General features: G+C 40.0%; 1 long non-coding RNA gene across 1 annotated transcript; it reads right to left on the bottom strand.

Annotated features, from left to right (window-relative positions):
- Positions 1-899: 899 nt before the first annotated feature.
- LOC133246817 (uncharacterized) lies at positions 900-12,405 on the bottom strand. The gene is made up of 2 exons (XR_009736191.1): positions 11,943-12,405; positions 900-1,208 (listed from the first exon to the last, which is right to left on the bottom strand). It is a non-coding gene; the product is annotated as an uncharacterized LOC133246817 (long non-coding RNA).
- Between the last annotated feature and the right edge of the window lie 362 nt (positions 12,406-12,767).

Genomic DNA, 12,767 nt, shown 5'->3' with positions numbered 1-12,767 from the left:
GGGAAAAAATGCTAAAAATCATTTTAATAGCCTCTTTGCATCCTAACCAGATTTCAATCAAATCAAACCATCTCTCTGGATAGAAAAAAAATGTAATTGGTTCCTTAAAATTAGATCCAATGAACTTGTCTTTGCAGAAGGTCAAGTAATATACTCTCATGAAAGAAAACTGTTCCTCTTTTAATGCCGCAGTTATTTAAAAGGTGTTCTATTTTCCTGTTTGGGTTCTGTCTTTTTTTTCATGACTGCATATTAAAGTAATCATCTTGCCAACATGCAAATGATATCCTAACTGAACATAGCTTGGGTGAAAGTGGTGATGAAACGGCCAGAGAGACTTATCAGCTACATTATTATGCGTGAGAGATGGAAAATCACTGAGCTACCAGAATCTTCCACTTTTTATGTTTCTATGACTCAGAGAAACAAGCAAAAATTAATATAGCATTTTTCCTTTTTTTTTTTAAAGAAGACATTCAAAGAGTCTTATAGAATCTTAAAATTCAGACAATCCATATTTTTAGAGGAAGGTAGAAGAGAGGGAAAGAGAGGGAGGGAAGAAGGGGTGGAGACAGAGGCAGAAACAGACAGAAGACCAGAGAACTACATTCTCTTTGTCATAGCAGGGAAGGAGTAATGTTCATTGACAACATCATGCCAAATGCTACTAGACACTTTGCATGTTTTATGGCATTTAATATTTTGAGGTAGGTGTTATCCTAAATTTAGAGTTTATGAATCAAAGACTTATGGTGTTCCAAATAACTTGTGCAAGACCATAAACTACCACTGGTGAGCCTCATCTCTTACTGACTTTGAAGCCCATGATCTTGTCACTGTGTCACACTATCCCAAGTCATGTGGTGTCTAGTTTTTAGTAAAGAAAACCCAGTCCAATCTTACTGAAATGAAATTTTAATATACTGTTGTTATTTTCTAACATAATCAAGAAGTTCATTAGGTTTTAAACATAATGCAGGTAAAAGAGATGAAGGTCGAAGTTCCTTGGTGGATACAGGTTGACTGGGTGTTTGTGTGTGCGTTTATTTCTTTGACAAACTGAGTCTCAGTGGCCTACAGAAAATGGCCACTTGTCAGCTGGGAACTGCAGACACTTCATCTGGGCTGGCTGCAATAATTGTCTTCTCTCCCTGTTCCTCCTATTTTTGTCCATAGATAATGGGCTCCCCCTCTAAGGATAAGAGAAGCTGATAAGAGAAGAAGATGACCAAGAGTGTTATTAAGCCCTCTTTCTTTTTAAAAAATTAAAAAGATTAATTATTATGTATTGAGATTATTAAACTACAGTTGATTTACAATGTTGCATTATTTTTGGTATACATAAAAGTGATTCAATTATATATATATATTTCTATCTCTATCTCTTATTCTTGTTCAGATCCTTTTCTGTTATGGTTTATTATAAGATACTGAATATAGTTCCCTGTACAATACAGTAGGACCTTGTTGTTTATCTATTTTATATATAGTAGCTTGTGCCTGCTAATCTGAAACTTCTAATTTATCCCTATCCCATCTACTCCCCCATTATAGCCATACATTTGTTTTCTATGTCTGCAAGTCCGTTTCAGTTTGGTAAATTAGTTCATTTATACCACACTTTAGATTCCACAATAAGTGATATCATTTTGGTGTTTGTCTTTCTCTGTCTGACTTACTTCACTTAGTATGATAATCTCTAGGTCCATCCACATTGCTGCAGATGGCATTATTTCATTCTTTTCATTCTATATTCTTGTTTTTACAAGATGTGTACTCCATCTTGTTTATCCTCTCATATCTTGATGGAGATTTAGGTCACTTCCATGTCTTTAATGCAGCTATGAACATTGGAATACAAGCCTCTTTTTGAATTAGAGTTTTCTTTGGATATATGATTAAGGCCTATCTTTTTTAAAAAATTGATTCATTTTTAATTGAAGGATAATTGCTTTACAATATTATGTTGGTTTCTGCCACATATTAACATGAATCAGCCGTAAGTATACATATGTCCCTTCCTTCACCCCTCAGTATTGTTGCAAAGCCCTACTTTGTGAGTCACTGAGCTCCCTGAGTCATATAGCAAACGCTCACTGGCTATTTTACATATGGTAGTATATATGTTTGGAGAAGGCAATGGCACCCCACTCCAGTACTCTTGCCTGGAAAATCCCATGGACGGAGGAGCCTGGTAGGCTGCAGTCCCTGGGGTCGCTAAGAGTCGGACACGACTGAGCGACTTCACTTTGACTTTTCACTTTCATGCATTGGAGAAGGAAATGGCAACCCACTCCAGCGTTCTTGCCTGGAGAATCCCAGGGATGGGGGAGCCTGGTGGGCTGCCGTCTATAGGGTCGCACAGAGTCGAACATGACTGAAGCGACTTAGCAGCAGCAGCAGCAGTATATATGTTTCCACATTACTCTCTCCATTCATCCCATCCTCTCCTTCCCTCTCTGTGTCTGCAAATCTTTTCTCTACATCTGAGTCTCCATTGCTCTAAGGCCACTATCTTAAAGCTTCTACTGGTGAACAAAAAAGGTTTCCAGCAAGATGAGCTGAGTCCAGTTCAGAGGGCAGTGCACTTGTCCAAAGGCCCTAGACAAGGAGATGTCCCACATGGTCTAATTAGTGGCACCTGGGCCCTGAGACTTGGTTATATGTGTGTGTAAATATATACATGTGTATATATATATATATATGTATATATATATATATAAAACTCACAAACCATACAATTTGCTTTTTCAAAGTTTACAATTTAGTGGCATTTAATGGCAACCTATTCCAGTTTTCTTGCCTGAAAAATTCCATAGACAGAGGAGCCTAATGGGATACAGTCCAAAGGGTCACAAAGAGTCAGACATGACTGAGCAACTAAGCACAATATATTCTCAAGGTTGAGGAACCATTACCACTATTGAATTCCAGAAAGCTGTCATCACTCACCAGAGAAACCCTATTATTCATTAACTCATTTTCCTATTGCCCTCCCTCCCAGTCCCTGGCAACCAGGATTCTACTTTCAGTCTCAACAGATTTGCCTATTCAGCTGCATTTTATATGCAATTATAAGAGCACACACTTGATGGCCTCTCCTGTGACTCCCATGAGGGACACCGAGCAGTCCTTTAGGGAGTTTCCCAGGATATTCAGTGAAATTTCCCCATACCCTTACGGATGCATCCAGCCTCAGTTCTGCTTCGTCCTCCATACTGATAACCCGTGATCAGATTCTGTAGATTTTTTTTAATGTTTGTTTATCTATATTTTAATTGAAGTATAGTTGATTTACAATGTAATGTTAATTTCTACTGTACAGCAAAGTGATTGAGTTATACATACATATATATGCATTTGTTCATGTTCTTTTCCACTATGGCTTATCATAGAAGTTTTACAAATTAATTTTATCTATTTATTTATTTCCTTTTGGCTTTGCTGGGTCTTCGTTGCTGCCTGGGCTTTTATCTAGTTGCGGAGAGTGCAGGCTAGATTTTAACCACCCACCACAACACTCTCCCTAGCCTACTGTCTCCTTGGTCTCTGGATCCTCTGCCACTGTTCGAGCCTCACCATCATGGAAAGCAGTTGTTATGATGACTGGACCACAGTTGCTTCTCTTCTGGTCTCTGTGCCTCCACCTCGCCCTACTTCATTAAACACTATGGTGCTGCCAAGTCGTCTTTTGGTAATCTAAATGTGTTTCTATCCCACCCCTCATCCTAAAATTCTTGAGGATCTCTCCACAGTGTTCAGAATGATGTTCAAAACACACTAGTTCCCCCAGTCTGCCCTTAGGCTCACCTTGCATAATTTCCCACTCGTATGCTTCCCTGCACCAATAACCGAACGGGTACCTGGAAATGTGTCACCCAGCTTCAGGTTTACTGGCCCTGCACTTAATTTCTGTATGGTCCAGAACATTATCTTCTACTTAGTCCTTCTGGTAGTACTTAGGTTCCACCCTTCCTTGTCTAGAATGTGGGCCCTTTGTGGACGGAGACTGTTGTTCAGTTGCTCAGTCGTGTCTGACTCTTTGCAGCCCCATGGAATACAGTGCTCCAGGCTTCCCTGTCCTTCACTATCTCCTGGACCATGCTCAAAATCATGTCTATTGATTCGGTGATGCCATCCAACCATCTCATCCTCTGTCGTCCCTTTCTCCTCCTGCCTTCACTCTTTCCCAGCATCAGGCTCTTTTCAAACGAGTAAGTTCTTCACATAAGGTGGCCAAAGGATTGGAGTTTCAGCTTCAGCATCAGTCCTGCCAATGAATATTCAGGACTGATTTCCTTTAGGATGGACTTGTTTGATCTCCTTGCAGTCCAAAGGACTCTCAAGAGTTTTCTCCAACACCACAGTTCAAAAGCATCAATTCCTTGGTGATCAGCCTTCTTTATGGTCCAACTCTCACATCCATACATGACTACTGGAAAGACCATTGCTTTGACTAGATGGACCTTTGTCAGTAAAGTAATGTCTCAGCTTTGTAATATGCTGTCTCGGTTGGTCATAGCTTTCCCTTCAAGGAGCAAGCATCTTTTAATTTCATGGTTGAAGTCACCATGTGCAGTGATTTTGGAGCCCCCCTAAATAAAGTCTCTCATTGTTTCAGTTGTTTTCCCATCTATTTGCCAGGAAGTGATGGGACTGGATGCCATAATCTTCGTTTTTTGAATGTTGAGTTTTAAGCCAGCCTTTTCACTCTCCTCTTTCACCATCAAGAGGCTCTTTAGTTCCTCTTTGCTTTCTGCCATAAGGGTGGTGTTATCTGCATATCTGAGGTTATTGATATTTCTCCCAGAAATCTTGATTCCAGCTTGTGCTTCATCCAGTCTAACATTTCATATGATGTACTCTGCATATAAGTAAAATAAGTAAGGTGACAATATACAGCCTTGACATATTCCTTTTCCAATTTGGAACCAGTCTGTTAGATGTGCAGTTCTAACTATTGCTTCTTGACCAGAATACAGGTTTCTCAGGAGGCAGATAACACGGTCTGGTATTCCCATCTCTTTAAGAATTTTCCAGTTTGTTGTGATTCACACCATCAAAGACTTTAGCATAGTCAATGAAGCAGATGTTTTTCTGGAAATCTGTTGCTTTTTCCATGATCTGACAGATGTTGGCAATTTGATCTCTGGTTCCTCTGCCTTTTCTAAATCCAGCTTGAACATCTAGAAGTTCTCTGTTCTACTTGTGCTGAAATCTCCGTTCTACTGTTGAAGTCTAGCTTGGAGAATTTTGAATGTTAATTTGCTAGCATGTGAGATGAGTGCAAGTGTGCGGTAGTTTGAACATTCTTCGGCATTGCCTTTCTTTGGGATTGGAATGAAAACTGACCTTTTCCAAACCTGTGTCCACTGCCGAGTTTTCCAAATTTGCTGGCATTTTGAGTGCAGCACTGTCACAGCATCATCATTTACGATTTGAAATAGCTCAGCTGGAATTCCATCACCTCCACTAGCTTTGTTCATAGTGATATTTCCTAACGCCCACTTGACTTTGCATTCCAGGATGTCTGGCTCTAGGTGAGTGATCACACCATTGTGGTTATCTAGGTCCTTAAGAGCTTTTTCATATAGTTCTTCTCTATATTCTTCTTGCCACCTCTACTTAATATCTTTTGCTTCTGTTAGGTCCATACCATTTCTGTCCTTTACTGTGCCCGTTTTTGCCTGAAATGTTCCCTTAGTATCTCTAATTTTCTTGAAGAGATCTTTAGTCTTTCCCATTCTATTGTTTTCCTCTATTTCTTTGCATTGTTCCTTAGAAAGGCTTTCTTATCTCTCCTTGATATTCTTTGGAACTCTGCTCCTCTGGCTACGTGCTTTCCCAGACAAGAATACTGAAATGGGTTGCCATTTCCTTCTCCAGGGGAACTTTCTGACCCAGGGATCAAAACTGTTTCTCTTGCATTGCAGATGGTCTCTTTACTACTGAGCCATCAGGGAAGCCCATAGGCTGGTTTGTTCATTTCTACACCAAGCACTGTCTTTGTTTCTCTGCTGTACACTTCACACACTTTCTTCAAAATTTTCCATAATATCAGTGCTATCTCAGTATCTCCAACTCTATTGTTAATATATTGAAAACACATATTTATAATCCATAGCAGCTGGTATAATACCTGAGTATATAGTGCATATCTGTTGAATGGAAGAAAGGGAAGAAAAAGAAGTAAAGGAAGGAAAATAAAGAGCAACAGAACTCAAATGCTGTTTGTCTCCATGTATGCCCTTAACTCATAATGGAATTCAGCCCTTTCCCTTAGAGCCTCCCCAAGGCAGAAATCATAAGTGAGTAAAACAAGTTTTGCATTGTTGTTTGGAAGATTTTTGGAGGACATGAAGGAGAGGTTTTATAACACAAAACACTTTGTAAATTTCATAAAAAAGTCCCTATTTGACCTTTTTGTTTTTTCCCCTCTGCCCCCAGAAGACATGACAATCTATATTGTAAATGGATGGAACAACACAACCTCAAAATACAGAAGGTAAAAACTGATTGAACTGCAAGGAGAAATAGATTAACCCATTGTTATACTTGGAGTCTTCAACAATCCATCAAGAAAACATCAGTTAGGACACAGCTGAACTCGAAAACACCATTCACCACTGGATTAATGGACCTCTATAGAGCACTTTGTCCAACAACAGCAGAGTACACATTCTTCTCCAGCTCGCATGGAACATTCACCGGGACATACTGCATTCTGGGCCATAAAACACACCTTAACACATCTAAAAGCAATCATACAGATTGCAGTGGAGTTAAACAAGACATCAGGAACAGAAAATAGTTGGAAATTCCCAACAAACTTGGTGATTAAACAACACACTTCTGCTATGTGGCACTTGGGGAATTAGTTCCCTGACCAGGCATCGAACCCACACGACCTGCATGGGAAGTGCAGAGTCTTCACCACTGGACCACCAGGGAAGATCCCAAATAACACACTTCTACACAACACATGCATCAAAGAAGAAATCTCAAGAGAAATTTTAAAATATTTTGAACTAAAGGAAAATGAACATACAGCTTATCAAAATTTGGGGGTGCAGAAAAAGTTTTTAGAAGGAAATTTATAGCATGGCATGTATATATCAGTAAGAAGATCAATTCATATCACAGAACTTGGGAAAAATTCAGAACTTAAAGGTACCTATTTCTACATAAGACTAGGATGAAACAAGGGGTTAGAAAAAACAAATGTTAGTCACTCAGTCAGTTTTGACTCTCTGTGACCCCATGGACTGTAGCCCACCAGGCTCCTCTGTCCATGGGATTTTCCAGGCAAGAATACTGGAGTGGGTTGCCATTTCAAGAACTCGTCAAAAAATCTCTGAGAGATGGTCAGACCTAATGATCCTTTCTTCCATCTCCCATAGCAGTCCATGGGACCCTCAAGAGTCTTCTCCAACACCACAGTTCAAAAGCATCAATTCTTCAGCGCTCAGCTTTCTTCACAGTCCAACTCTCACATCCATACATGACCACAGGAAAAACCATAGCCTTGACTAGACGGACCTTTGTTGGCAAAGTAATGACTCTGCTCTTCAATATGCTGTCTAGGTTGGTCATAACTTTCCTTCCAAGGAGTAAGCGTCTTTTAATTTCTTGGCTGCAGTCACCATCTGAAGTGATTTTGGAGCCCCAAAAAATAAAGTCTGACACTGTTTCCACTGTTTCCCCATCTATTTCCCATGAAGTGATGGGACCGGATGCCATGATCTTCATTTTCTGAATGTTGAGCTATAAGCCAACTTTTTCACTCTCCACTGTCACTTTCATCAAGAGGCTTTTGAGTTCCTCTTCACTTTCTGCCATAAGGGTGGTGTCATCTGCATATCTGAGGTTATTGATATTTCTCCCCGCAATCTTGATTCCAGCTTGTGCTTCCTCCAGCCCAGCGTTTCTCATGATGTACTCTGCATATAAGTTAAATAAGTAGGGTGACAATATACAGCCTTGACGGACTCCTTTTCCTATTTGGAACCAGTCTGTTGTTCCATGTCCAGTTCGAACTGTTGCTTCCTGACCTGCATATAGGTTTCTCAAGAGGCAGGTCAAGTGGTCTGGTATTCCCATCTCTTCAAGAATTTTCCACAGTTTATTATGATCCACACAGTCAAAGGCTTTGGCATAGTCAATAAAGCAGAAATAGATATTTTTCTGGAACTCTCTTGCTTTTTCCATGATCCAGTGGATGTTGGTAATTTGATCTCTGGTTCCTCTGCCTTTTCTAAAACCAGCTTGAACATCTGGAAGTTCACGGTTCACATATTCCTGAAGCCTGGCTTGGAGAATTTTGAACATGACTTTACTAGCGTGTGAGATGAGTGCAGTTGTGTGGTAGTTTGAGCATTCTTTGGCATTGCCTTTCTTTGGGATTGGAATAAAAACTGACCTTTTCCAGTCCTGTGGCCACTGCTGAGTTTTCCAAATGTGCTGGCATATTGAGTGCAGCACTTTCACAGCATCATCTTTCAGGATTTGAAATAGCTCAACTGGAATTCCATCACCTCCACTAGCTTTGTTCGTAGTGATGCTTTCTAAGGCCCACTTGCCTTCATATTCCAGGATGTCTGGCTCTAGGTCAGTGATCACACTATCATGATTATCTTGGTCATGAAGATCATTTTTGTACAGTTCTTCTGTGTATTCTTGCCATGTCTTCTTAATATCTTCTGCTTCTGTTAGGTCCATACCATTTCTATCCTTTATCGAGCCCATCTTTGCATGAAATGTTCCCTTGGTATCTCTAATTTTCTTGATTGAAATTTTCTAATTTTCAGTCATTCAATCATGTCTAATTCTTTGTGACCTCATGGACTGCAGCACACCAGGCCTCCCTGGCAATTACCAACTCCTAGAGTTTGCTCAAACTCATGTCCATCGAGTCGGTGATGCCATCCAACCATCTCATCCTCTGTCATCCCCTTCTCCTCCTGCCTTCAATCTTTCCCAGCTTCAAGGTCTTTTCTAATGAGTTAGTTCTTCACCTCAGGTGAACAAAGTGATGGAGGGAGGGAGGGAATAGCCAAATACAACAATATTCTTGAAAGGAAGGACCCACTCGAACTGGGAGGGTCATTTTCTCTTTTGGATCTGGTGGGTAAAACGTGAATTTAATTCATCCATAGGGGAGAGGAAAGTACAGATGTGCAGATACGTTTTTAAAACAAGGGTGTCTGTGATTGAACAGACTGGGAGTGGATGTGTCTCTGAGAACATTCCAGACCTGGAAACTGAGCTGTCCCTATGGCCGCTCTGCCCTTGACCTGCTGTTGTTTTCACTTTTTGGTGTCTTTGTTCAAACCATATGGTGTAAGAACAGTATACATTTGTAAATAAATAGACTACGATTGTAGACTTCTTGGCTGTAGGTAACTTGTTTTCATGTCAGATTTATCAGTTTCTTGGAGGAAATGATGGACCTGAATTTAGAAATTCAAGTCTCTGGACCCTTAGAGAGACCAGAAGATAATTTTTCACTGTGTTTGCATATTTGATACAGTGATCAACCTCAGTGTGATGGAATATTGTACAATTCTAGTTATTTCTGATTTTGCAGTGTTTATTTTTAATAGTTGAAGAGATTTCTAAAATGAGTGTAACCATTCGTATCCTTTTTTCAATTCTTCGTTTCAGAAGATTTTCATTACTTATAATTTAATTTTACATTTTTGTTTACTGAAGGTACCTTGGTTCTGGGTAGCTTTTAAAGATGGTAAAACAGGAAGCTTCATCAAGGGCAAAGTGAGCAGTGGACAGTACAGCAGGAGGGCTGGGTTGGGCCTTCCGTCTTCTCAGGTGGCACAAGTTCTTGACCAATTCTTTCTTTCTTTTTTAAAAAATTTTGGCCACACTGGGTCTTCGTTGCGGCACTTGGGCTTCTCTAGCTGCAGTGCGTGAGTTCTCTAGTTGTGGCACGTGGGATCTTAGTTTCCCAACCAGGGATCAAACCCGCCTTCCCTGCACTGGAAGGCGGATTCTTAACCAGTGAACCACCAGTGAAGTCCGTCCTTCTTTCCTTCTTCCTTCCTTTCTTTCCTCTGTTTCTTCCTTCCTTTTCTTTTTCTTATTTTGTGGTTGTTTTGTTTTCCTGAACCCTGAGTGAGTAAAGCTGATTTTGGCCCTGATGACTCGCAGTAGATTCTCCACATGTTAGAGCTGGAAGGAGCCACAGGAATCATCTAGTCCAGTCCCTCCTGTTTTATGTGAGGAAACCGAGACCCAAAGAATATAACCACTTGTTCAGTGTTACACCATTTGTAGAAAGGTCAGGTCTTCCTACACTTGGTAAAATATTTTATGCATTATGTATGTTACCAAAATACGTCTTTATAACCCACACATACAAGTACAAATGCCGGTCAAGGTGTTTCTTCAGGCTCCCTGTCACCAGAGGTCTGCTGAGCCCTGCAGGCCTCCTGGTATCTAAAGGCCATAATTCTTGTGCCATTTACATTCCCTGCTTCACACACTCACTAACACCTTCCCATTCCATGTGATTCCACAGGTGCCTGCTGACTAATCTGATAAAGTGTTAATCAATCTGCTCACAGAAGATGCTGAAAGATCCAATAGGAAAAGCTTCTCCCTCTGTGTTGCCACTTGGCAGACATTGCTAAGCTGCTGCTGTTCTCATCTCAACCAAATTGCTTGGAGTGTTGCCAGGTTAACCTGACTCTGAGGAAACTGTGCTTTCCTTCGGTGTGCTTCAGGTTTTTCCTAAAGAGCTCAGGGTTCCTTGGTTTGGCTAGGTCCTGGTTGGTCACTTCCCCATTTTTCCTTTTTTAGTGGAGTTTAGTCATGAGATAATCTGAATGAATGAGAATTCAGGACCCATGCATCATCACTCTGAAGTCCCATTAGGTTGTCCTTTCCTCTGAGATGAGGATTTAGTTTTGATGTATTTATTCAACTCAAAACAGACTAGTATGTTCAAGGGTCTGCTGATCCCAGTGAGTAGCCCCAGGGCCCTTCCTAGAAGAGTTCAGAAGAGTTCAAGAGTTCACAGCACAATAAGGAAAATAACAACTGCATGCATGACCAAATACATAGGACTTGAATTCTCTTATGAGACTTTATAAGGGGGTAGGTAGTGCTAAATGGTTAGGAACATGGACTCTGGGGCAAGAGAACTTGGGTTCAAATCCCAGGTGAGCCCATTATTGGCTATGTGATTTTGGGAAAATTCATTAAACTCTCCTTGCCTCAGTTTTCCCATCTATAAAATGGGGGATAAAAATAGGGCATATTTCATAGTTGTTAAAATTAAATGAATGCATATATGTTATAAAAATAATTATGTATTTAATATTATATCAATAATATATTAACTCTATATTATTACCATATATAAAATTTCTCATTAGAGAAGCATTTACTATAATTATCTCATTTGATTTTCACTTTGTTTCAGTTCAACAAACACAAATTGAGCAACTACTTAGGTTCTGTGCTGGACCCTGGAAATGCTAAGATTATAATAATACAACAAGTTATGTGCTGTCCAGGTGTTTGGGGTTCTACTTGGGAAAACAACACTTTCATGCCTCTCTTGATTGACTCTAACTCAGTCAGCACCAACTCTGTTCCTTGTAGACAATGAGGATGAAGAATCAGATCGACAACAAAATCTTTCCTTCAGTCGATCCACACATCATGTGAGTGCAAGGGCCATGTTTCTGTTAATACAACTTTACCCCTGAATTATTTCTATATACTTTTCCCCCTCTGCAATAACTTTTAGGGAATGTCTCTCGCATTGCAGGCAGATTCTTTACCAGCTGAGCCACTACAGAAGCCCATAACTTTTAGGGAAGGCTTTTAAAAAAATTGATTCCTGCAAGTCCTAATGTTTAACTAGTATGGTCAGAGCACATTTTTATAGAAAGAGATAATTAACTTGATTTCATCATTACCTGACTACCCCGTGACAAGTTGAATTCAAGGAGCGAAACATGTACCATCTTCCTTCCAAAGGGCAAGCTTTTCCCTCCACAGCATTCTCTTCACCTTCAGAATTGCTACTGTGATGACTAAGGAAAAATCTGTGTCTCCCTGCCCCTTGGATTAAACAGAACATGATATAGCAAAAAGTTTTTGGCAAGAACCTGGTTCTAAGTTGACAGGGGGGTCCGCCCTGAAATGTGCAAGCTTTACAAAGAAAGAGAGAAAGGTTCAGGCAGCACAAAGGAAAAGTGCAGATTCCAGTCTCATGGGTTAAGAATCTCAGATCTAGAGCCATTTACTAGTAAGAATTATAGGAAAGAAATCAAAATATAGTCACGGTGTGTTATAAAACATGTCCCTGTATAGTAGATTACATTCTCTCGGAATAAAATCATGTCTCAAATTAGTCTGATATATCATTAAGTCATGAGGAGCAAATAAAAACGGAATGGGTATTTGAGGCTCTGAGAGGCTGAGTTGGCTGGCAGAACCTGACTAGGGATTGTGACTTCTCAGAGACTGAATGTGTTCATTGCTGGAACAGGGATAGCGCAGTGAAGAGCAGTGTCACAGAGCTGTGTGTGTGTTAAATAGCAAATGCAGTTCCAGGCACATAATATAAGCTATTGAAAAATAATGGTTATTATTACCTGTTTTCTTATGTCATAATGAGATTTTACCCCTTTGGCTAAGGTTTTTTTTTTTTTTTTTTTTAAATATAAAAGAGACTCATCATGTATTTATCAGCCAGGAATTTCTCTTCTCACCCAGTGGTGAAATATTTATTAGAAGCC

This window comes from Bos javanicus, chromosome 4, assembly GCF_032452875.1.
Source record: "Bos javanicus breed banteng chromosome 4, ARS-OSU_banteng_1.0, whole genome shotgun sequence".
NCBI classification, from domain to species: Eukaryota; Metazoa; Chordata; class Mammalia; order Artiodactyla; family Bovidae; genus Bos; species Bos javanicus.
The sequence above is the reverse complement of the archived record's forward strand: the minus strand, read 5'-3'. Positions and strand labels throughout refer to the sequence as shown.